The sequence below is a fragment of the Orcinus orca genome, chromosome 13, assembly GCF_937001465.1.
Source record: "Orcinus orca chromosome 13, mOrcOrc1.1, whole genome shotgun sequence".
Lineage (NCBI taxonomy): Eukaryota > Metazoa > Chordata > Mammalia > Artiodactyla > Delphinidae > Orcinus > Orcinus orca.
The window spans coordinates 23,186-47,732 of record NC_064571.1 but is presented as its reverse complement, the minus strand read 5'-3'; the positions used below and the strand labels follow the sequence as shown (position 1 = coordinate 47,732).

Here is a 24,547-nt window from a genome sequence, read left to right as displayed (position 1 = left end):
AGGGTACGACAACGCTTTAGGGGGATCGTACGTGTGAGGGCGCGGGTTACTGTCAGCGTACGGGTTAGGATTAGGGGATGGGTGAGGGTCAGGCTTCGGGGAAGGGTTAGGGTTAGGGTTCGGGCTAGTGTTAGTGTTAGGGGACGGGGACGGTTTAGGGTCCAGGTGATGGTACGACAACGCTTTAGGTGGAGCGTACGTGTGAGGGCACGGGTGAGTGTCAGCGTAAGGGTTAGGATTAGGGGACGGGTGAGGGTCAGGCTTCGGGAAAGGGTTAGGGTTAGGGTTCGGGCTAGGGTTAGGGTTAGGGGACGGGGACGGTTTAGGGTCCAGGTGAGCGTACGACAACGCTTTAGGGGGAGCGTACGTGTGAGGGCGCGTGTGAGGGTCAAAGTACGGGTTAGGATTAGGGGATGGGTGAGGGTCAGGCTTCGGGGAAGGGTTAGGGTTAGGGTTCGGGCTAGGGTTAGGTTTAGGGGACGGGGACGGTTTAGGGTCCAGGTGAGGGTACGACAATGCTTTAGGGGGAGCGTACGTGTGAGGGCGCGGGTTAGTGTCAGCGTAAGGGTTAGGATTAGGGGACGGGTGAGGGTCAGGATTCCGGGAAGCGTTAGGGTTAGGGTTCGGGCTAAGGTTAGGGTTAGGGGACGGGGAAGGTTTAGGGTCCAGGTGAGGGTACGAAAACGCTTTAGGGGGAGCGTACGTGTGAGTGCGCGGGTGAGTGTCAGCGTACGGGTTAGGATTAGGGGACGGGTGAGGGTCAGGCTTCGGGGAAGGGTTAGCGTTAGGGTTCGGGCTAGGGTTAGGTTTAGTGGACGGGGACGGTTTAGGGTCCAGGTGAGTGTACGACAACGCTTTAGGGGGAGCGTACATGTGAGGGCGCGGGTGAGTGTCAGCGTACGGGTTAGGATTAGGGGACGGGTGAGGGTCAGGCTTCGGGGAAGGGTTTGGGTTAGGGTTCGGGCTAGGGTTAGGGTTAGGGGATGGGGACGGTTTAGGGTCCAGGTGAGGGTACGACAACGCTTTAGGGGGAGCGTACGTGTGAGGGCGCGGGTGAGTGTCAGCGTACGGGTTAGGATTAGGGGATGGGTGAGGGTCAGGCTTCGGGGAAGGGTTAGGGTTAGGGTTCGGGCTAGGGTTAGGGTTAGGGGACGGGGACGGTTTAGGGTCCAGGTGAGGGTATGACAATGCTTTAGGGGGAGCGTACGTGTGAGGGCGCGGGTGAGTGTCAGCGTACGGGTTAGGATTAGGGGACGGGTGAGGGTCAGGCTTCGGGGAAGGGTTAGGGTTAGGGTTCGGGCTAGGGTTAGGGTTAGGGGACGGGGACGGTTTAGGGTGCAGGTGAGGGTACGACAACGCTTTAGGGGGAGCGTACGTGTGAGGGCGCGGGTGAGTGTCAGCGTACGGGTTAGGATTAGGGGACGGGTGAGGGTCAGGGTTCAGGGAAGGGTTAGGGTTAGGGTTCGGGCTAGGGTTAGGGGTAGGGGACGGGGACGGTTTAGGGTCCAGGTGAGGGTAAGACAACGCTTTAGGGGGAGCGTACGTGTGAGGGCGCGGGTGAGTGTCAGCGTACGGGTTAGGATTAGGGGACGGGTGAGGGTCAGGCTTCGGGGAAGTGTTTGGGTTAGGGTTCGGGCTAGGGTTAGGGTTAGGGGACGGGGACGGTTTAGGGTCCAGGTGAGGGTACGACAACGCTTTAGGGGGAGCGTACGTGTGTGGGTGCGGGTGAGTGTCAGCGTACGGGTTAGGATTAGGGGACAGGTGAGGGTCAGGCTTCGGGGAAGGGTTAGGGTTAGGGTTCGGGTTAGGGTTAGGGGACGGGGACGGTTTAGGGTTCAGGTGAGGGTACGACAACGCTTTAGGGGGAGCGTACGTGTGAGTGCGCGGGTGAGTGTCAGCGTACGGGTTAGGATTAGGGGATGGGTGAGGGTCAGGTTTCGGGGAAGGGTTAGGGTTAGGGTTCGGGCTAGGGTTAGGGTTAGGGGACGGGGACGGTTTAGGGTCCAGGTGAGGGTACGACAACGCTTTAGGTGGAGCGTACGTGTGAGGGCGCGGTTGAGTGTCAGCGTACGGGTTCGGATTAGGGGACGGGTGAGGGTCAGGCTTCGGGGAAGGGTTAGGGTTAGGGTTCGGGCTAGGGTTAGAGTTAGGGGACGGGGACGGTTTAGGGTCCAGGTGAGGATACGACAACGCTTCAGGGGGAGCGTACGTGTGAGGGCGCGGGTGAGTGTCAGCGTACGGGTTAGGATTAGGGAACGGGTGAGGGTCAGGCTTCGGGGAAGGGTTAGTGTTAGGGTTCGGGCTAGGGTTAGGGTTAGGGGACGGGGATGGTTTAGGGTCCAGGTTAGGGTACGACAACGCTTTAGGGGGAGCGTACGTGTGAGGGCGCGGGTGAGTGTCAGCGTACGGGTTAGGATTAGGGGACAGGTGATGGTCAGGCTTCGGGGAAGGGTTAGGGTTAGGGTTCGGGCTAGGGTTAGGGTTAGGGCAAGGGGACGGATTAGGGTCCAGGTGAGGGTACGACAACGCTTTAGGGGGAGCGTACGTGTGAGGGCGCGGGTGAGTGTCAGCGTACAAGTAAGGATTAGGGGACGGGTGAGGGTCAGGCTTCGGGGAAGTGTTAGGGTTAGGGTTCGGGCTAGGGTTAGGATTAGGGGACGGGGACCGTTTAGGGTCCAGGTGAGGGTACGACAACGCTTTAGGGGGAGCGTAGGTGTGAGGGCACGGGTGAGTGTCAGCGTATGGGTTAGGATTAGGGGAAGGGTGAGGGTCAGGCTTCGGGGAAGGGTTAGGGTTAGGGTTCGGGCTAGGTTTAGGGTTAGGGGACGGGGACGGTTTAGGGTCCAGGTGAGGGTACGAAAACGCTTTAGGGGGAGCGTACGTGTGAGGGCGGGGCTGAGTGTCAGCGTACGGGTTAGGATTAGGGGACGGGTGAGGGTCAGGCTTCGGGGAAGGGTTAGGGTTAGCGTTCGGGCTAGGGTTAGGGTTAGGGGACGGGGACGGTTTAGGGTCCAGGTGAGGGTACGACAACGCTTTAGGGGGAGCGTACTTGTGAGGGCGTGGGAGAGTGTCAGCGTACGGGTTAGGATTAGGGGACGGGTGAGGGTCAAGCTTTGGGGAAGGGTTAGGGTTAGGGTTCGGGCTAGGGTTAGGGTAAGGGGACGGGGACGGATTAGGTTCCAGGTGAGGGTACGACAACGCTTTAGGGGAACGTACGTGTGAGGGCGCAGGTGAGTGTCAGCGTACGGGTTAGGATTAGGGGACGGGTGAGGGTCAGGCTTCGGGGAAGGGTTAGGTTTAGGGTTCGGGCTAGGGTTAGGGTTAGGGGACGGGGACGGATTAGGGTCCAGGTGAGGGTACGACAACGCTTTAGGGGGAGCGTACGTGTGAGGGCGCGGGTGAGTGTCAGCGTACGGGTTAGGATTAGGGGACGGGTGAGGGTCAGGCTTCGGGGAAAGGTTAGGGTTAGGGTTCGGGCTAGGGTTAGGGTTAGGGGACGGGGACGGTTTAGGGTCCAGGTGAGGGTACGAGAACACTTTAGGGGGAGCGTACGTGTGAGGGCGCGGGTGAGTGTCAGCGTACGGGTTAGGATTAGGGGACGGGTGAGGGTCAGGCTTTGGGGAAGGTTTATGGTTAGGGTTCAGGCTAGGGTTAGGGTTAGGGGACGGGGACGGTTTAGGGTCCAGGTGAGGGTACGACAAAGCTTTAGGAGGAGCGTACGTGTGAGGGTGCGGGTGAGTGACAGCGTACGGGTTAGGATTAGGGGACGGGTGAGGGTCAGGCTTCGGGGAAGTGTTAGGGTTAGGGTTCGGGCTAGGGTTAGGGTTAGGGGACAGGGACGGTTTAGGGTCAGGTGAGGGTACGTCAACGCTTTAGGGGAAGCGTACGTGTGAGGGCGCGGGTGAGTGTCAGCGTACGGGTTAGGATTAGGGGACGGGTGAGGGTCAGGCTTTGGGGAAGGGCTAGGGTTAGGGTTCGGGCTAGGGTTAGGGTTAGGGGACGGGGACGGTTTAGGGTCCAGGTGAGGGTACGACAACGCTTTAGGGGGAGCGTACGTGTGAGGGCGTGGGTGAGTGTCAGCGTACGGGTTAGGATTAGGGGACGGGTGAGGGTCAGGCTTCGGGGAAGGGTTAGGGTTAGGGTTCGGGCTAGGGTTAGGGTTAGGGGACGGGGACGGCTTAGGGTCAGGTGAGGGTACGTCAACGCTTTAGGGGGAGCGTACGTGTGAGGGCGCGGGTGAGTGTCAGCGTACGGGTTAGGATTAGGTGACGGGTGAGGGTCAGGCTTCGGGGAAGGGTTAGGGTTAGGGTTCGGGCTAGGGTTAGGGTTAGGGGACGGGGACGGCTTAGGGTCCAGGTGAGGGTACGACAAAGTTTTAGGCGGAACGTACGTGTGAGGGCGCGGGTGAGTGTCAGCGTACGGGTTAGGATTAGAGGAAAAGTGAGGGTCAGGCTTCGGGGAAGGGTTAGGGTTAGGGTTCGGGCTAGGGTTAGGATTAGGGGACGGGGACGGTTTAGGGTCCAGGTGAGGGTACGACAATGTTTTAGGGGGAGCGTACGTGTGAGGGCACGGGTGAGTGTCAGCGTACGGGTTAGGATTAGGGGACGGGTGAGGGTCAGGCTTCGGGGAAGGGTTAGGGTTAGCGTTCGGGCTAGGGTTAGGGTTAGGGGACGGGGACGGTTTAGGGTCCAGGTGAGGGTACGACAACGCTTTAGGGGGAGCGTACGTGTGAGGACGCGGGTGAGTTTCAGCGTACGGGTTAGGATTAGGGGACGGGTGAGGGTCAGGCTTCGGGGAAGGGTTAGGGTTAGGGTTCGGGCTAGGGTTAGGGTTAGGGGACGGGCACGGCTTAGGGTCCAGGTGAGGGTACGACAACGTTTTAGGGGTAGCGTACGTGTGAGGGCGCGGGTGAGTGTCAGCGTACGGGTTAGGATTAGGGGATGGGTGAGGGTCAGGCTTCGGGGAAGTGTTAGGGTTAGGGTTCGGGCTAGGGTTAGGGTTAGGGGACGGGGACGGTTTAGGGTCCAGGTGAGGGTACGACAACGCTTTAGGCGCAGCGTACGTGTGAGGGCGCGGGTGAGTGTCAGCGTACGGGTTAGGATTAGGGGACAGGTGAGGGTCAGGCTTCGGGGAAGGTTTAGGATTAGGGTTCGGGCTAGGGTTAGGGTTAGGGCACGGGGACGGTTTAGGGTGCAGGTGAGGGTACGACAACGCTTTAGGGGGAGCGTACGTGTGAGGGCGCGGGTGAGTGTCAGCGTACGGGTTAGGATTAGGGGACGGGTGAGGGTCAGGGTTCGGGGAAGGGTTAGGGTTAGGGTTCGGGCTAGGGTTAGGGTTAGGGGACGGGGACGGTTTAGGGTCCAGGTGAGGGTAAGACAACGCTTTAGGGGGAGCGTACGTGTGAGGGCGCGGGTGAGTGTCAGCGTACGGGTTAGGATTAGGGGACGGGTGAGGGTCAGGCTTCGGGGAAGTGTTTGGGTTAGGGTTCGGGCTAGGGTTAGGGTTAGGGGACGGGGACGGTTTAGGGTCCAGGTGAGGGTACGACAACGCTTTAGGGGGAGCGTACGTGTGTGGGTGCGGGTGAGTGTCAGCGTACGGGTTAGGATTAGGGGACGGGTGAGGGTCAGGCTTCGGGGAAGGGTTAGGGTTAGGGTTCGGGTTAGGGTTAGGGGACGGGGACGGTTTAGGGTTCAGGTGAGGGTACGACAACGCTTTAGAGGGAACGTACGTGTGAGGGCGCGGGTGAGTGTCAGCGTACGGGTTAGGATTAGGGGACGGGTGAGGGTCAGGCTTCTGGGAAGCGTTAGTGTTAGGGTTTGGGCTAAGGTTAGGGTTAGGGGACGGGGAAGGTTTAGGGTCCAGGTGAGGGTACGACAACGCTTTAGGGGGAGCGTACGTGTGAGGGCGCGGGTGAGTGTCAGCGTACGGGTTAGGATTAGGGGACGGGTGAGGGTCAGGCTTTGGGGAAGGTTTATGGTTAGGGTTCGGGCTAGGGTTAGGGTTAGGGGACGGGGACGGTTTAGGGTCCAGGTGAGAGTACGACAAAGCTTTAGGAGGAGCGTACGTGTGAGGGTGCGGGTGAGTGACAGCGTACGGGTTAGGATTAGGGGACGGGTGAGGGTCAGGCTTCGGGGAAGTGTTAGGGTTAGGGTTCGGGCTAGGGTTAGGGTTAGGGGACAGGGACGGTTTAGGGTCCAGGTGAGGGTACGACAACGCTTTAGGGGAAGCGTACGTGTGAGGGCGCGGGTGAGTGTCAGCGTACGGGTTAGGATTAGGGGACGGGTGAGGGTCAGGCTTTGGGGAAGGGCTAGGGTTAGGGTTCGGGCTAGGGTTAGGGTTAGGGGACGGGGACGGTTTAGGGTCCAGGTGAGGGTACGACAACGCTTTAGGGGGAGCGTACGTGTGAGGGCGTGGGTGAGTGTCAGCGTACGGGTTAGGATTAGGGGACGGGTGAGGGTCAGGCTTCGGGGAAGGGTTAGGGTTAGGGTTCGGGCTAGGGTTAGGGTTAGGGGACGGGGACGGCTTAGGGTCAGGTGAGGGTACGTCAACGCTTTAGGGGGAGCGTACGTGTGAGGGCGCGGGTGAGTGTCAGCGTACGGGTTAGGATTAGGTGACGGGTGAGGGTCAGGCTTCGGGGAAGGGTTAGGGTTAGGGTTCGGGCTAGGGTTAGGGTTAGGGGACGGGGACGGCTTAGGGTCCAGGTGAGGGTACGACAAAGTTTTAGGCGGAGCGTACGTGTGAGGGCGCGGGTGAGTGTCAGCGTACGGGTTAGGATTAGAGGAAAAGTGAGGGTCAGGCTTCGGGGAAGGGTTAGGGTTAGGGTTCGGGCTAGGGTTAGGATTAGGGGACGGGGACGGTTTAGGGTCCAGGTGAGGGTACGACAATGTTTTAGGGGGAGCGTACGTGTGAGGGCACGGGTGAGTGTCAGCGTACGGGTTAGGATTAGAGGACGAGTGAGGGACAGGCTTCGGGGAAGGGTTAGGGTTAGGGTTCGGGCTAGGGTTAGAGTTAGGGCACGGGGACGGTTTAGGGTCCAGGTGAGGGTACGACAACGCTTTAGGGGGAGCGTACGTGTGAGGGCGCGGGTGAGTGTCAGCGTACGGGTTAGGATTAGGGGACGGGTGAGGGTCAGGCTTTGGGGAAGGGTTAGTGTTAGGTTTCGGGCTAGGGTTAGGGTTAGGGGACGGGGATGGTTTAGGGTCCAGGTTAGGGTACGACAACGCTTTAGGGGGAGCGTACGTGTGAGGGCGCGGGTGAGTGTCAGCGTACGGGTTAGGATTAGGGGATAGGTGATGATCAGGCTTCGGGGAAGGGTTAGGGTTAGGGTTCGGGCTAGGGTTAGGGTTAGGGCAAGGGGACGGATTAGGGTCCAGGTGAGGGTACGACAACGCTTTAGGGGGAGCGTACGTGTGAGGGCGCGGGTGAGTGTCAGCGTACAAGTAAGGATTAGGGGACGGGTGAGGGTCAGGCTTCGGGGAAGGGTTAGGGTTAGGGTTCGGGCTAGGGTTAGGGTTAGGGGACGGGGACGGTTTAGGGTCCAGGTGAGGGTACGACAACGCTTTAGGGGGAGCGTACGTGTGAGGGCGCGGGTGTCAGCGTACGGGTTAGGATTAGGGGACGGGTGAGGGTCAGGATTCGGGGAAGGGTTGGGGCTAGGGTTCGGGTTCGGGTTAGGGTTAGGGCACGGGACGGTTTAGGGTCCAGGTGAGGGTACGACAAGGCTTTAGGGGGAGCGTACGTGTGAGGGGGCGTGTGAGGGTCAGCGTACGGGTTAGGATTAGGGGACGGGTGAGGGTCAGGCTTCGGGGAAGGGTTAGGGTTCGGGCTAGGGTTAGGGTTAGGGGACGGGGACGGTTTAGGGTTCAGGTGAGTGTACGACAACGCTTTATGGGGAGCGTACGTGTGAGGGCGCGGGTGAGTGTCAGCGTACGGCTTAGGATTAGGGGACGGGTGAGGGTCAGGCTTCGGGGAAGAGTTAGGTTTAGGGTTCGGGCTAGGGTTAGGGTTAGGGGACGGGGACGGTTTAGGGTCCAGGTGAGGGTACGACAACGCTTTAGGGGAGCGTACGTGTGAGGGCGCGGGTGAGTGTCAGCGTACGGGTTAGGATTAGGGGACGGGTGAGGGTCAGGCTTCGGGGAAGGGTTAGGGCTACGGTTCGGGCTAGGGTTAGGATTAGGGGACGGGGACGGTTAAGGGTCCAGGAGAGTGTACAACGACGCTTTAGGGGGAGCGTACGTGTGAGGGCGTGGGTGAGTGTCAGCGTACGGGTTAGGATTAGGGGACGGGTGAGGGTCAGGCTTCGGGGAAGTGTTAGGGTAAGGGTTCAGGCTAGGGTTAGGGTTAGGGGACGGGGACGGTTTAGGGTCCACGTGAGGGTACGACAACGCTTTAGGGCGAGCGTACGTGTGAGGGCAAGGGTGAGTGTCAGCGTACGGGTTAGGATTAGGGGACGGGTGAGGGTCAGGCTTCGGGGAAGGGTTAGGGTTAGGGTTCGGGCTAGGGTTAGGGTTAGGGGACGGGGACGGATTAGGGTCCAGGTGAGGGTACGACAACGCTTTAGGGGGAGCGTACGTGTGAGGGCGCGGGTGAGTGTCAGCGTACGGGTTAGGATTAGGGGACGGGTGAGGGTCAGGCTTCGGGAAAGTGTTAGAGTTAGGGTTCGGGCTAGGGTTAGGTTTAGGGGATGGGGTCGGTTTAGGGTCCAGGTGAGGGTACAACAACGCTTTAGTGGGAGCGTACATGTGAGGGCGTGGGTTAGCGTCAGCGTACGGGTTAGGATTAGGGGACGGGTGAGGGTCAGGCTTTGGGGAAGGGTTAGGGTTAGGGTTCAGGCTAGGGTTAGGGTTAGGGGACGGGGACGGTTTAGGGTCCAGGTGAGGGTACGACAAAGCTTTAGGGGGAGCGTACGTGTGAGGGCGCGGGTGAGTGTCAGCATACGGGTTAGGATTAGGGGATTGGTGAGGGTCAGGCTTCGGGGAAGTTTTAGGGTTAGGGTTCGGGCTAGGGTTAGGGTTAGGGGACGGGGACGGTTTAGGGTCCAGGTGAGGGTACGACAACGCTTTAGGGGAAGCGTATGTGTGAGGGCGCGGGTGAGTGTCAGCGAATGGGTTAGGATTAGGGGACGGGTGAGGGTCAGGCTTCGGGGAAGGGTTAGGGTTAGGGTTCGGGCTAGGGTTAGGGTTAGGGGACGGGGACGGTTTAGGGTCCAGGTGAGGGTACGACAACGCTTTAGGGGGAGCGTACGTGTGAGGGCATGGGTGAGTGTCAGCGTACGGGTTAGGATTAGGGGACGGGTGAGGGTCAGGCTTCGGGGAAGGGTTAGGGTTAGGGTTCGGGCTAGGGTTAGGGTTAGGGGACGGGGACGGTTTAGGGTCCAGGTGAAGGTAAGACTACGCTTTACGTGGAGCGTACGTGTGAGGGCGCGGGTGAGTGTCAGCGTACGGGTTAGGATTAGGGGACGGGTGAGGGTCAGGCTTCGGGGAAGTGTTAGGGTTAGGGTTCGGGCTAGGGTTAGGGTTAGGGGACGGGGACGGTTTAGGGTCCAGGTGAGGGTACGACAACGCTTTGGGGGAGCGTACTTGTGAGGGCGTGGGAGAGTGTCAGCGTACGGGTTAGGATTAGGGGACGGGTGAGGGTCAAGCTTTGGGGAAGGGTTAGGGTTATGGTTCGGGCTAGGGTTAGGGTTAGGGGACGGGGACGGTTTTGGGTCCAGGTGAGGGTACGACAACGCTTTAGGGGGAGCGTACGTGTGAGGGCGCGGGTGAGTGTCAGCGTACGGGTTAGGATTAGGGGACGGGTGAGGGTCAGGTTCGGGGAAGGTCTAGGGTTAGGGTGCGGGCTAGGGTTAGGGTTAGGGGATGGGGACGGTTTAGGGTGCAGGTGAGGGTACGACAACGCTTTAGGGGGAGCGTACGTGTGAGGGCGCGGGTGATTGTCAGCGTATGGGTTAGGATTAGGGGACGGGTGAGGGTCAGGCTTCGGGGAAGGGTTAGGGTTAGGGTTCGGGCTAGGGTTAGGGTTAGGGAACGGGGACGGTTTAGGGTCCAGGTGAGGGTACGAGAACGCTTTAGGGGGAGCGTACGTGTGAGGGCGCAGGTGAGTGTCAGCGTACAGGTTACGATTAGGGGACGGGTGAGGGTCAGGCTTCGGGGAAGGGTTAGGGTTAGGGTGCGGGCTAGGGTTAGGGTTAGGGAACGTGGACGGTTTAGGGTCCAGGTGAGGGTACGAAAACGCTTTACGGGGAGCGTACATGTGAGGGCGCAGGTGAGTGTCAGCGTACGGGTTAGGATTAGGGGACGGGTGAGGGTCAGGCTTCGGGGAAGTTTTAGGGTTAGGGTGCTGGCTAGGGTTAGGGTTAGGGGACGGGGACGGTTTAGGGTCCAGGTGAGGGTACGACAACGCTTTAGGGGGAGCGTACGTGTGAGGGCGCGGGTGAGTGTCAGCGTACGGGTTAGGATTAGGGGACGGGTGAGGGTCAGGCTTCGGGGAAGTTTTAGGGTTAGGGTTCGGGCTAGGGTTAGGGTTAGGGGACGGGGACGGTTTAGGGTGCAGGTGAGGGTACGACAACGCTTTAGGGGGAGCGTACGTGTGAGGGCGCGGGTGAGTGTCAACGTACGGGTTAGGATTAGGGGACGGGTGAGGGTCAGGCTTCGGGGAAGGGTTAGGGTTAGGGTTCGGGCTAGGGTTAGGGTTAGGGGACGGGGACGGTTTAGGGTCCAGGTGAGGGTACGACAACGCTTTAGGGGGAGCGTACGTGTGAGGGCGCGGGTGAGTGTCCGCGTACGGGTTAGGATTAGGGGACGGGTGAGGGTCAGGCTTCAGGGAAGGGTTAGGGTTACGGTTCGGGTTAGGGTTAGTGTTAGGGGACGGGGACGGTTTTGGGTCCAGGTGAGCTTACGACAACACTTTAGGGGGAGCGTACGTGTGAGGGCGCGGGTGCGTGTCAGCGTACGGGTTAGGATTAGGGGACGGGTGAGGGTCAGGCTTCGGGGAAGGGTTAGTGTTAGGGTTCGGGCTAGGGTTAGGGTTAGGGGACGGGGACGGTTTAGGGTCCTGGTGAGGGTACGACAGCGCTTTAGGGGGAGCGTACGTGTGAGGGCGTGGGTGAGTGTCAGCGTACGTGTTACGATTAGGGGACGGGTGAGGGTCAGGCTTCGGGGAAGGGTTAGGGTTAGGGTTCGGGCTAGAGTTAGGGTTAGGGGACGGGGACGGTTTAGGGTCCAGGTGAGGGTACGACAACGCTTTAGGGGGAGCGTACATGTGAGGGCGCGGGTGAGTGTCAGCGTACGGGTTAGGATTAGGGGACGGGTGAGGGTCAGGCTTCGGGGAAGGGTTAGGGTTAGGGTTCGAGCTAGGGTTAGGGTTAGGGGACGGGGACGGTTTAGGGTCCAGGTGAGGGTACGACAACGCTTTAGGGGGAGCGTACGTGTGAGGGCGCGGGTGAGTGTCAGCGTACGGGTTAGGATTAGGGGACGGGTGAGGGTCAGGCTTCGGGGAAGGGTTAGGGTTAGGGTTCGGGCTAGGGTTAGGGTTAGGGGACGGGGACGGTTTAGGGTCCAGGTGAGCGTACGACAACGCTTTAGGGGGAGCGTACGTGTGAGGGCGCGGGTGATGTCAGCGTACGGGTTAGGATTAGGGGACGGGTGAGGGTCAGGCTTCGGGGAAGGTTTAGTGTTAGGTTTCGGGCTAGGGTTAGGGTTAGGGGACGGGGACGGTTTAGGGTCCAGGTGAGGGTACGATAACGCTTTGGGGGGAGCGTACGTGTGAGGGCGCGGGTGAGTGTCAGCGTACGGGTTAGGATTAGGGGACGGGTGAGGGTCAGGCTTCGGGGAAGGGTTAGGGTTAGGGTTCGGGCTAGGGTTAGGGTTAGGGGACGGGGACGGTTTAGGGTCCAGGTGAGGGTACAACAACGCTTTAGGGGGAGCGTACGTGTGAGGGCGCGGGTGAGTGTCAGCGTACGGGTTAGGATTAGGGGACGGGTGAGGGTGAGGCTTCAGGGAAGGGTTAGGGTTATGGTTCGGGTTAGGGTTAGGGTTAGGGGACGGGGACGGTTTGGGGTCCAGGTGAGCTTACGACAACGCTTTAGGGGGAGCGTACGTGTGAGGGCGCGGGTGAGTGTCAGCGTACGGGTTAGGATTAGGGGACGGGTGAGGGTCAGGCTTCGGGGAAGGGTTAGTGTTAGGGTTCGGGCTAGGGTTAGGGTTAGGGGACGGGGACGGTATAGGGTCCAGGTGAGGGTACGACAGCGCTTTAGGGGGAACGTACGTGTGAGGGCGCGGGTGTCAGCGTACGTGTTACGATTAGGGGACGGGTGAGGGTCAGGCTTCGGGGAAGGGTTAGGGTTAGGGTTCGGGCTAGGGTTAGGGTTAGGGGACGGGGACGGTTTAGGGTCCAGGTGAGGGTACGACAACGCTTTAGGGGGAGCGTACGTGTGAGGGCGCGGGTGAGTGTCAGCGTACGGGTTAGGATTAGGGGACGGGTGAGGGTCAGGCTTCGGGGAAGGGTTAGGGTTAGGGTTCGGGCTAGGGTTAGGGTTAGGGGACGGGGACGGTTTAGGGTCCAGGTGAGGGTACGACAACGCTTTAGGGGGAGCGTACGTGTGAGGGCGCGGGTGAGTGTCAGCGTACGGGTTAGGATTAGGGGACGGGTGAGGGTCAGGCTTCAGGGAAGGGTTAGGGTCAGGGTTCGGGCTAGGGTTAGGGTTAGGGGACGGGGACGGTTTAGGGTTCAGGTGAGGGTACGACAACGCTTTAGGGGGAGCGTACGTGTGAGGGCGTGGGTGAGTGTCAGCGTACGGGTTAGGATTAGGGTACGGGTGAGGGTCAGGCTTCGGGGAAGAGTTAGGGTTAGGGTTCGGGCTAGGGTTAGGGTTAGGGGACGGGGACGGTTTAGGGTCCAGGTGAGGGTACAACAACGCTTTAGGGGGAGCGTACGTGTGAGGGCGCTGGTGAGTGTCAGCGTAGGGGTTAGGAGTAGGGGACGGGTGAGTGTCAGGCTTCGGGGAAGGGTTAGGGTTAGGGTGTGGGCTAGGGTTAGGGTTAGGGGACGGGGACGGTTTAGGGTCCAGGTGAGGGTACGACAACGCTTTAGGGGGAGCGTACCTGTGAGGGCGCGGGTGAGTGTCAGCGTACGGGTTAGGATTAGGGGACGGGTGAGGGTCAGGCTTTGGGGAAGGGTTAGGGTTAGGGTTCGGGCTAGGGTTAGGGTTAGGGGACGGGGACGGTTTAGGGTCCAGGTGAGGGTACGACAACGCTTTAGGTGGAGCGTACGTGTGAGGGCGCGGGTGAGTGTCAGCGTACGGGTTAGGATTAGGGGACGGGTGAGGGTCAGGCTTCGGGGAAGGGTTAGGGTTAGGGTTCGGGCTAGGGTTAGGGTTAGGGGACGGTGACGGTTTAGGGTCCAGGTGAGGGCACGACAACGCTTTAGGGGGAGCGTACGTGTGAGGGCGCGGGTGAGTGTCAGCGTACGGGTTAGGATTAGGGGACGGGTGAGGGTCAGGCTTCGGGGAAGTGTTAGGGTTAGGGTTCGGGCTAGGGTTAGGGTTAGGGGACGGGGACGGTTTAGGGTCCAGGTGAGGGTACGACGACGCTTTAGGGGGAGCGTACGTGTGAGGGCGCGGGTGAGTGTCAGCGTACGGGTTAGGATTACGGGACGGGTGAGGGTCAGGATTCGGGGAAGGGTTAGGTTTAGGGTTCGGGCTAGGGTTAGGGTTAGGGGACGGGGACGGTTTAGGGTCCAGGTGAGGGTACGACAACGCTTTAGGGGGAGCATACGTGTGAGGGCGCGGGTGAGTGTCAGCGTACGGGTTAGGAATAGGGGACGGTTGAGGATCAGGCTTCGGGGAAGGGTTAGGGTTAGGGTTCGGGCTAGGGTTAGGATTAGGGGACGGGGACGGTTTAGGGTCCAGGTGAGGGTACGACAACGCTTTAGGGGGAGCGTACGTGTGAGGGCGCGGGTGAGTGTCAGCGTACGGGTTAGGATTAGGGGACGGGTGAGGGTCAGGCTTCGGGGAAGGGTTAGGGTTAGGGTTCGGGCTAGGGTTAGGGTTAGGGGACGGGGACGGTTTAGGGTCCAGGTGAGGGTACGACAACGCTTTAGGGGGAGCGTACGTGTGAGGGCGCGGGTGAGTGTCAGCGTACGGTTTAGGATTAGGGGACGGGTGAGGGTCAGGCTTCGGGGAAGGGTTAGGGTTAGGGTTCGGGCTAGGGTTAGGGTTAGGGGACGGGGACGGTTTAGGGTCCAGGTGAGGGCACGACAACGCTTTAGGGGGAGCGTACGTGTGAGGGCGCGGGTGAGTGTCAGCGTACGGGTTAGGATTAGGGGACGGGTGGGGGTCAGGCTTCGGGGAAGTGTTAGGGTCAGGGTTCGGGCTAGGGTTAGGGTTAGGGGACGGGGACGGTTTAGGGTCCAGGTGAGGGTACGACAACGCTTTAGGGGGAGCGTACGTGTGAGGGCGCGGGTGAGTGTCACTGTACGGGTTAGGATTACGGGACGGGTGAGGGTCAGGCTTCGGGGAAGGGTTAGGGTCAGGTCCGGGCTAGGGTTAGGGTTAGGGGATGGGGACGGTTTAGGGTCCAGGTGAGGGTACGACAACGCTTTAGTGGGAGTGTACGTGTGAGGGCGCGGGTTAGTTTCAGCGTACAGGTTAGGATTAGGGAACGGGTGAGGGTCAGGCTTTGGGGAAGGGTTAGGGTTACCGTTGGGGCTAGGGTTAGGGTTAGGGGACGGGGACGGTTTAGGTTCCAGGTGAGGGTACGACAACGCTTTAGGGGGAGCGTACGTGTGAGGGCGCGGGTGAGTGTCAGCGTACGGGTTAGGATTAGGGGACGGGTGAGGGTCAGGCTTCGGGGAAGGGTTAGGGTTAGGGTTCGGGCTAGGGTTAGGGTTAGGGGACGGGGACGGTTTAGGGTCCAGGTGAGGGTACGACGACGCTTTAGGGGGAGCGTACGTGTGAGGGCGCGGGTGAGTGTCAGCGTACGGGTTTGGATTAGGGGAATGGTGAGGATCAGGCTTCGGGGAAGGGTTAGGGTTAGGGTTCGGGCTAGGGTTAGGGTTAGGGGACGGGGACGGTTTAGGGTCCAGGTGAGGGTACGACAATGCTTTAGGGGGAGCGTACGTGTGAGGGCGCGGGTGAGTGTCAGCGTACGGGTTAGGATTAGGGGACGGGTGAGGGTCAGGATTCGGGGAAGGGTTAGGTTTAGGGTTCGGGCTAGGGTTAGGGTTAGGGGACGGGGACGGTTTAGGGTCCAGGTGAGGGTACGACAACGCTTTAGGGGGAGCATACGTGTGAGGGCGCGGGTGAGTGTCAGCGTACGGGTTAGGAATAGGGGACGGTTGAGGATCAGGCTTCGGGGAAGGGTTAGGGTTAGGGTTCGGGCTAGGGTTAGGATTAGGGGACGGGGACGGTTTAGGGTCCAGGTGAGGGTACGACAACGCTTTAGGGGGAGCGTACGTGTGAGGGCGCGGGTGAGTGTCAGCGTACGGGTTAGGATTAGGGGACGGGTGAGGGTCAGGCTTCGGGGAAGGGTTAGGGTTAGGGTTCGGGCTAGGGTTAGGGTTAGGGGACGGGGACGGTTTAGGGTCCAGGTGAGGGTACGACAACGCTTTAGGGGGAGCGTACGTGTGAGGGCGCGGGTGAGTGTCAGCGTACGGTTTAGGATTAGGGGACGGGTGAGGGTCAGGCTTCGGGGAAGGGTTAGGGTTAGGGTTCGGGCTAGGGTTAGGGTTAGGGGACGGGGACGGTTTAGGGTCCAGGTGAGGGTACGACAACGCTTTAGGGGGAGCGTACGTGTGAGGGCGCGGGTGAGTGTCAGCGTACGGTTTAGGATTAGGGGACGGGTGAGGGTCAGGCTTCGGGGAAGGGTTAGGGTTAGGGTTCGGGCTAGGGTTAGGGTTAGGGGACGGGGACGGTTTAGGGTCCAGGTGAGGGTACGACAACGCTTTAGGGGGAGCGTACGTGTGAGGGCGCGGGTGAGTGTCAGTGTACGGGTTAGGATTAGGGGACGGGTGAGGGTCAGGCTTCGGGGAAGGGTTAGGGTCAGGTTCGGGCTAGGGTTAGGGTTAGGGGATGGGGACGGTTTAGGGTCCAGGTGAGGGTACGACAACGCTTTAGGGGGAGTGTACGTGTGAGGGCGCGGGTTAGTGTCAGCGTACGGGTTAGGATTAGGGGACGGGTGAGGGTCAGGCTTTGGGGAAGGGTTAGGTTTACCGTTGGGGCTAGGGTTAGGGTTAGGGGACGGAGACGGTTTAGGGTCCAGGTGAGGGTACGACAACGCTTTAGGTGGAGCGTACGTGTGAGGGCGCGGGTGAGTGTCAGGGTATGGGTTAGGATTAGGGGACGGGTGAGGGTCAGGCTTCGGGGAAGGGTTAGGGTTAGGGTTCGGGCTAGGGTTAGGGTTAGGGGACGGGGACGGTTTAGGGTCCAGGTGAGGGTACGACAACGCTTTAGGGGGAGCGTACGTGTGAGGGCACAGGTGAGTGTCAGCGTACGGGTTAGGATTAGGGGACGGGTGAGGGTCAGGCTTCCGGGAAGGGTTAGGGTCAGGGTTCGGGCTAGGGTTAGGGTGAGGGACGGGGACGGTTTAGGGTCCAGGTGAGGGCACGACAACGCTTTAGGGGGAGCGTATGTGTGAGGGCGCGGGTGAGTGTCAGCGTACGGGTTAGGATTAGGGGACGGGTGAGGGTCAGGCTTCGGGGAAGGGTTAGGGTCAGGGTTCGGGCTAGGGTTAGGGTTAGGGGACGGGGACGGTTTAGGGTCCAGGTGAGGGTACGACAACGCTTTAGGGGGAGCGTACGTGTGAGGGCGCGGGTGAGTGTCAGCGTACGGGTTAGGATTAGGGGACGGGTGAGGGTCAGGCTTCGGGGAAGGGTTAGGGTTAGGGCTCGGGCTAGGGTTAGGGTTAGGGGACGGGGACGGTTTAGTGTCCAGGTGAGGGTACAACGACGCTTTAGGGGGAGCGTACGTGTGAGGGCGCGGGTGAGTGTCAGCGTACGGGTTAGGATTAGGATACGGGTGAGGGTCAGGCTTCGGGGAAGGGTTAGGTTTAGGGTTCGGGCTAGGGTTAGGGTTAGGGGACGGGGACGGTTTAGGGTCCAGGTGAGGGTACGACAACGCTTTAGGGGGAGCGTACGTGTGAGGGCGCGGGTGAGTGTCAGCGTACGGGTTAGGATTAGGGGACGGGTGAGGGTCAGGCTTCGGGGAAGGGTTAGGGTTAGGGTTCGGGCTAGGGTTAGGATTAGGGGACGGGGACGGTTTAGGGTCCAGGTGAGGGCAGGACAACGCTTTAGGGGGAGCGTACGTGTGAGGGCGCGGCTGAGTGTCAGCGTACGGGTTAGGATTAGGGGACGGGTGAGGGTCAGGCTTCGGGGAAGGGTTAGGGTCAGGGTTCGGGCTAGGGTTAGGGTTAGGGGACGGGGACGGTTTAGGGTCCAGGTGAGGGTACGACAACGCTTTAGGGGGAGCGTACGTATGAGGGCGCGGGTGAGTGTCAGTGTACGGGTTAGGATTAGGGGACGGGTGAGGGTCAGGCTTCGGGGAAGGGTTAGGGTTAGGGTTCGGGCTAGGGTTAGGATTAGGGGACGGGGACGGTTTAGGGTCCAGGTGAGGGCAGGACAACGCTTTAGGGGGAGCGTACGTGTGAGGGCGCGGGTGAGTGTCAGCGTACGGGTTAGGATTAGGGGACGGGTGAGGGTCAGGCTTCGGGGAAGGGTTAGGGTCAGGGTTCGGGCTAGGGTTAGGGTTAGGGGACGGGGACGGTTTAGGGTCCAGGTGAGGGTACGACAACGCTTTAGGGGGAGCGTACGTATGAGGGCGCGGGTGAGTGTCAGTGTACGGGTTAGGATTAGGGGACGGGTGAGGGTCAGGCTTCGGGGAAGGGTTAGGGTCAGGTTCGGGCTAGGGTTAGGGTTAGGGGACGGGGACGGTTTAGGGTCCAGGTGAGGGTACGACAACGCTTTAGGGGGAGTGTACGTGTGAGGGCGCGGGTTAGTGTCAGCGTACAGGTTAGGATTAGGGGACGGGTGAGGGTCAGGCTTTGGGGAAGGGTTAGGGTTACCGTTGGGGCTAGGGTTAGGGTTAGGGGACGGGGACGGTTTAGGGTCCAGGTGAGGGTACGACAACGCTTTAGGTGGAGCGTACGTGTGAGGGCGCGGGTGAGTGTCAGGGTACGGGTTAGGATTAGGGGACGGGTGAGGGTCAGGCTTCGGGGAAGGGTTAGGGTTAGGGTTCGGGCTAGGGTTAGGGTTAGGGGACGGGGACGGTTTAGGGTCCAGGTGAGGGTACGACAACGCTTTAGGGGGAGCGTACGTGTGAGGGCACGGGTGAGTGTCAGCGTACGGGTTAGGATTAGGGGACGGGTGAGGGTCAGGCTTCCGGGAAGGGTTAGGGTCAGGGTTCGGGCTAGGGTTAGGGTGAGGGACGGGGACGGTTTAGGGTCCAGGTGAGGGCACGACAACGCTTTAGGGGGAGCGTATGTGTGAGGGCGCGGGTGAGTGTCAGCGTACGGTTTAGGATTAGGGGACGGGTGAGGGTCAGGCTTCGGGGAAGGGTTAGGGTTAGGGTTCGGGCTAGGGTTAGGGTTAGGGGACGGGGACGGTTTAGGGTCCAGGTGAGGGCACAACAACGCTTTAGGGGGAGCGTACGTGTGAGGGCGCGGGTGAGTGTCAGCGTACGGGTTAGGATTAGGGGACGGGTGGGGGTCAGGCTTCGGGGAAGTGTTAGGGTCAGGGTTCGGGCTAGGGTTAGGGTTAGGGGACGGGGACGGTTTAGGGTCCAGGTGAGGGTACGACAACGCTTTAGGGGGAGCGTACGTGTGAGGGCGCGGGTGAGTGTCACTGTACGGGTTAGGATTACGGGACGGGTGAGGGTCAGGCTTCGGGGAAGGGTTAGGGTCAGGTTCGGGCTAGGGTTAGGGTTAGGGGATGGGGACGGTTTAGGGTCCAGGTGAGGGTACGACAACGCTTTAGTGGGAGTGTACGTGTGAGGGCGCGGGTTAGTGTCAGCGTACAGGTTAGGATTAGGGAACGGGTGAGGGTCAGGCTTTGGGGAAGGGTTAGGGTTACCGTTGGGGCTAGGGTTAGGGTTAGGGGACGGGGACGGTTTAGGTTCCAGGTGAGGGTACGACAACGCTTTAGGGGGAGCGTACGTGTGAGGGCGCGGGTGAGTGTCAGCGTACGGGTTAGGATTAGGGGACGGGTGAGGGTCAGGCTTCGGGGAAGGGTTAGGGTTAGGGTTCGGGCTAGGGTTAGGGTTAGGGGACGGGGACGGTTTAGGGTCCAGGTGAGGGTACGACGACGCTTTAGGGGGAGCGTACGTGTGAGGGCGCGGGTGAGTGTCAGCGTACGGGTTAGGATTAGGGGACGGGTGAGGGTCAGGCTTCGGGGAAGGGTTAGGGTTAGGGTTCGGGCTAGGGTTAGGGTTAGGGGACGGGGACGGTTTAGGGTCCAGGTGAGGGTACGACAATGCTTTAGGGGGAGCGTACGTGTGAGGGCGCGGGTGAGTGTCAGCGTACGGGTTAGGATTAGGGGACGGTTGAGGATCAGGCTTCGGGGAAGGGTTAGGGTTAGGGTTCGGGCTAGGGTTAGGGTTAGGGGACGGGGATGGTTTAGGGTCCAGGTGAGGGTACAACGCTTTAGGGGGAGCGTACGTGTGAGGGCGCGGGTGAGTGTCAGCGTACGGGTTAGGATTAGGGGACGGGTGAGGGTCAGGCTTCGGGGAAGGGTTAGGGTTAGGGTTCGGGCTAGGGTTAGGGTTAGGGGACGGGGACGGTTTAGGGTCCAGGTGAGGGTACGACAACGCTTTAGGGGGAGCGTACGTGTGAGGGCGCGGGTGAGTGTCAGCGTACGGTTTAGGATTAGGGGACGGGTGAGGGTCAGGCTTCGGGGAAGGGTTAGGGTTAGGGTTCGGGCTAGGGTTAGGCTTAGGGGACGGGGACGGTTTAGGGTCCAGGTGAGGGCACGACAACGCTTTAGGGGGAGTGTACGTGTGAGGGCGCGGGTGAGTGTCAGCGTACGGGTTAGGATTAGGGGACGGGTGAGGGTCAGGCTTCGGGGAAGGGTTAGGGTCAGGGTTCGGGCTAGGGTTAGGGTTAGGGGACGGGGACGGTTTAGGGTCCAGGTGAGGGTACGACAACGCTTTAGGGGGAGCGTACGTGTGAGGGCGCGGGTGAGTGTCAGTGTACGGGTTAGGATTAGGGGACGGGTGAGGGTCAGGCTTCGGGGAAGGGTTAGGGTCAGGTTCGGGCTAGGGTTAGGGTTAGGGGATGGGGAAGGTTTAGGGTCCAGGTGAGGGTACGACAACGCTTTAGTGGGAGTGTACGTGTGAGGGCGCGGGTTAGTGTCAGCGTACAGGTTAGAATTAGGGGACGGGTGAGGGTCAGGCTTCGGGGAAGGGTTAGGGTTAGGGTTCGGGCTAGGGTTAGGGTTAGGGGACGGGGACGGTTTAGGGTCCAGGTGATGGTACGACAACGCTTTAGGGGGAGCGTACGTGTGAGGGCGCGGGTGAGTGTCAGCGTACGGGTCAGGATTAGGGGACGGGTGAGGGGCAGGCTTCGGGGAAGTGTAAGGGTTAGGGTTCGGGCTAGGGTTAGGGTTAGGGGACGGGGACGGTTTAGGGTCCAGGTGAGGGTACGACAACACTTTAGGGGGAGCGTACGTGTGAGGGCGTGGGTGAGTGTCACCGTACGGGTTAGGATTAGGGGACGGTTGAGGATCAGGCTTCGGGGAAGGGTTAGGGTTAGGGTTCGGGCTAGGGTTAGGGTTAGGGGACGGGGACGGTTTAGGGTCCAGATGAGTGTACGACAACGCTTTAGGGGGAGCATACGTGTGAGGGCGCGGGTGAGTGTCAGCGTACGGGTTAGGATTAGGGGACGGGTGAGGGTCAGGCTTCGGGGAAGGGTTAGGGTTAGGGTTCGGGCTAGGGTTAGGGTTAGGGGACGGGGACGGTTTAGGGTACAGGTGAGGGTACGACAACGCTTTAGGGGGAGCGTACGTGTGAGGGCGCGGGTGAGTGTCAGCGTACGGTTTAGGATTAGGGGACGGGTGAGGGTCAGGCTTCGGGGAAGGGTTAGGGTTAGGGTTCGGGCTAGGGTTAGGATTAGGGGACGGGGACGGTTTAGGGTCCAGGTGAGGGCACGACAACGCTTTAGGGGGAGCGTACGTGTGAGGGCGCGGGTGAGTGTCAGCGTACGGGTTAGGATTAGGGGACGGGTGAGGGTCAGGCTTCGGGGAAGGGTTAGGGTCAGGGTTCGGGCTAGGGTTAGGGTTAGGGGACGGGGACGGTTTAGGGTCCAGGTGAGGGTACGACAACGCTTTAGGGGGAGCGTACGTGTGAGGGCGCGGGTGAGTGTCAGTGTACGGGTTAGGATTACGGGACGGGTGAGGGTCAGGCTTCGGGGAAGGGTTAGGGTCAGGTTCGGGCTAGGGTTAGGGTTAGGGGATGGGGACGGTTTAGGGTCCAGGTGAGGGTACGACAACGCTTTAGTGGGAGTGTACGTGTGAGGGCGCGGGTTAGTGTCAGCGTACAGGTTAGGATTAGGGAACGGGTGAGGGTCAGGCTTTGGGGAAGGGTTAGGTTTACCGTTGGGGCTAGGGTTAGGGTTAGGGGACGGGGACGGTTTAGGGTCCAGGTGAGGGTACGACAACGCTTTAGGTGGAGCGTACGTGTGAGGGCGCGGGTGAGTGTCAGGGTACGGGTTAGAATTAGGGGACGGGTGAGGGTCAGGCTTCGGGGAAGGGTTAGGGTTAGGGTTCGGGCTAGGGTTAGGGGACGGGGACGGGGACGGTTTAGGGTCCAGGTGAGGGTACGACAACGCTTTAGGGGGAGCGTACGTGTGAGGGCGCGGGTGAGTGTCAGCGTACGGGTTAGGATTAGGGGACGGGTGAGGGTCAGGCTTCGGGGAATTGTTAGGGTTAGCGTTCGGACTAGGGTTAGGGTTAGGGGATGGGGACGGTTTAGGGTCCAGGTGAGGGTACGACAACGCTTTAGGGGGAGCGTACGTGTGAGGGCGCGGGTGAGTGTCAGCGTACGGGTTAGGATTAGGGGACAGGTGAGGGTCAGGCTTCGGGTAAGGGTTAGGGTCAGGGTTCGGGCTAGGGTTAGGGTTAGGGGACGGGGACGGTTTAGGGTCTAGGTGAGGGTACGACAACGCTTTAGGGGGAACGTACGTGTGAGGGCGCGGGTGAGTGTCAGCGTACGGGTTAGGATTAGGGGACGGGTGAGGGTCAGGCTTCGGGGAAGGGTTAGGGTTAGGGCTCGGGCTAGGGTTAGGGTTAGGGGACGGGGACGGTTTAGTGTCCAGGTGAGGGTACGACGACGCTTTAGGGGGAGCGTACGTGTGAGGGCGCGGGTGAGTGTCAGCGTACGGGTTAGGATTAGGGGACGGGTGAGGGTCAGGCTTCGGGGAAGGGTTAGGGTTAGGGTTCGGGCTAGGGTTAGGGTTAGGGGACGGGGACGGTTTAGGGTCCAGGTGAGGGTACGACGACGCTTTAGGGGGAGCGTACGTGTGAGGGCGCGGGTGAGTGTCAGCGTACGGGTTAGGATTAGGGGACGGGTGAGGGTCAGGCTTCGGGGAAGGGTTAGGGTTAGGGTTCGGGCTAGGGTTAGGATTAGGGGACGGGGACGGTTTAGGGTCCAGGTGAGGGCAGGACAACGCTTTAGGGGGAGCGTACGTGTGAGGGCGCGGGTGAGTGTCAGCGTACGGGTTAGGATTAGGGGACGGGTGAGGGTCAGGCTTCGGGGAAGGGTTAGGGTCAGGGTTCGGGCTAGGGTTAGGGTTAGGGGACGGGGACGGTTTAGGGTCCAGGTGAGGGTACGACAACGCTTTAGGGGGAGTGTACGTGTGAGGGCGCGGGTGAGTGTCAGCGTACAGGTTAGGATTAGGGGACGGGTGAGGGTCAGGCTTTGGGGAAGGGTTAGGGTTACCGTTGGGGCTAGGGTTAGGGTTAGGGGACGGGGACGGTTTAGGGTCCAGGTGAGGGTACGACAACGCTTTAGGTGGAGCGTACGTGTGAGGGCGCGGGTGAGTGTCAGGGTACGGGTTAGGATTAGGGGACGGGTGAGGGTCAGGCTTCGGGGAAGGGTTAGGGTTAGGGTTCGGGCTAGGGTTAGGGTTAGGGGACGGGGACGGTTTAGGGTCCAGGTGAGGGTACGACAACGCTTTAGGGGGAGCGTACGTGTGAGGGCACGGGTGAGTGTCAGCGTACGGGTTAGGATTAGGGGACGGGTGAGGGTCAGGCTTCGGGGAAGGGTTAGGGTCAGGGTTCGGGCTAGGGTTAGGGTGAGGGACGGGGACGGTTTAGGGTCCAGGTGAGGGCACGACAACGCTTTAGGGGGAGCGTATGTGTGAGGGCGCGGGTGAGTGTCAGCGTACGGGTTAGGATTAGGGGACGGGTGAGGGTCAGGCTTCGGGGAAGGGTTAGGGTCAGGGTTCGGGCTAGGGTTAGGGTTAGGGGACGGGGACGGTTTAGGGTCCAGGTGAGGGTACGACAACGCTTTAGGGGGAGCGTACGTGTGAGGGCGCGGTTGAGTGTCAGTGTACGGGTTAGGATTAGGGGACGGGTGAGGGTCAGGCTTCGGGGAAGGGTTAGGGTCAGGTTCGGGCTAGGGTTAGGGTTAGGGGATGGGGACGGTTTAGGGTCCAGGTGAGGGTACGACAACGCTTTAGGGGGAGTGTACGTGTGAGGGCGCGGGTTAGTGTCAGCGTACGGGTTAGGATTAGGGGACGGGTGAGGGTCAGGCTTTGGGGAAGGGTTAGGTTTACCGTTGGGGCTAGGGTTAGGGTTAGGGGACGGAGACGGTTTAGGGTCCAGGTGAGGGTACGACAACGCTTTAGGTGGAGCGTACGTGTGAGGGCGCGGGTGAGTGTCAGGGTACGGGTTAGGATTAGGGGACGGGTGAGTGTCAGGCTTCGGGGAAGGGTTAGGGTTAGGGTTCGGGCTAGGGTTAGGATTAGGGGACGGGGACGGTTTAGGGTCCAGGTGAGGGCACGACAACGCTTTAGCGGGAGCGTACGTGTGAGGGCACGGGTGAGTGTCAGCATACGGGTTAGGATTAGGGGACGGGTGAGGGTCAGGCTTCGGGGAAGGGTTAGGGTTAGGGCTCGGGTTAGGGTTAGGGTTAGGGGACGGGGACGGTTTAGGGTCCAGGTGAGGGTACGACGACGCTTTAGGGGGAGCGTACGTGTGAGGGCGCGGGTGAGTGTCAGCGTACAGGTTAGGATTAGGGGACGGGTGAGGGTCAGGCTTTGGGGAAGGGTTAGGGTTACCGTTGGGGCTAGGGTTAGGGTTAGGGGACGGGGACGGTTTAGGGTCCAGGTGAGGGTACGACAACTCTTTAGGTGGAGCGTACGTGTGAGGGCGCGGGTGAGTGTCAGGGTACGGGTTAGGATTAGGGGACGGGTGAGGGTCAGGCTTCGGGGAAGGGTTAGGGTTAGGGTTCGGGCTAGGGTTAGGGTTAGGGGACGGGGACGGTTTAGGGTCCAGGTGAGGGTACGACAACGCTTTAGGGGGAGCATACGTGTGAGGGCGCGGGTGAGTGTCAGCGTACGGTTTA

The 24,547-nt window shown here is 60.6% G+C and overlaps 1 long non-coding RNA gene across 1 annotated transcript in view; it reads left to right on the top strand.

The window, feature by feature from the left end:
* Positions 1-1,849: 1,849 nt before the first annotated feature.
* The window catches only part of LOC125960811 (uncharacterized), a 43,448-nt gene continuing 20,750 nt past the window's right edge, over positions 1,850-24,547 (top strand). The window contains exon 1 of the long non-coding RNA XR_007470850.1: positions 1,850-1,934. This is a non-coding gene — a long non-coding RNA (uncharacterized LOC125960811). The remainder of the gene's footprint in view (positions 1,935-24,547) is intronic.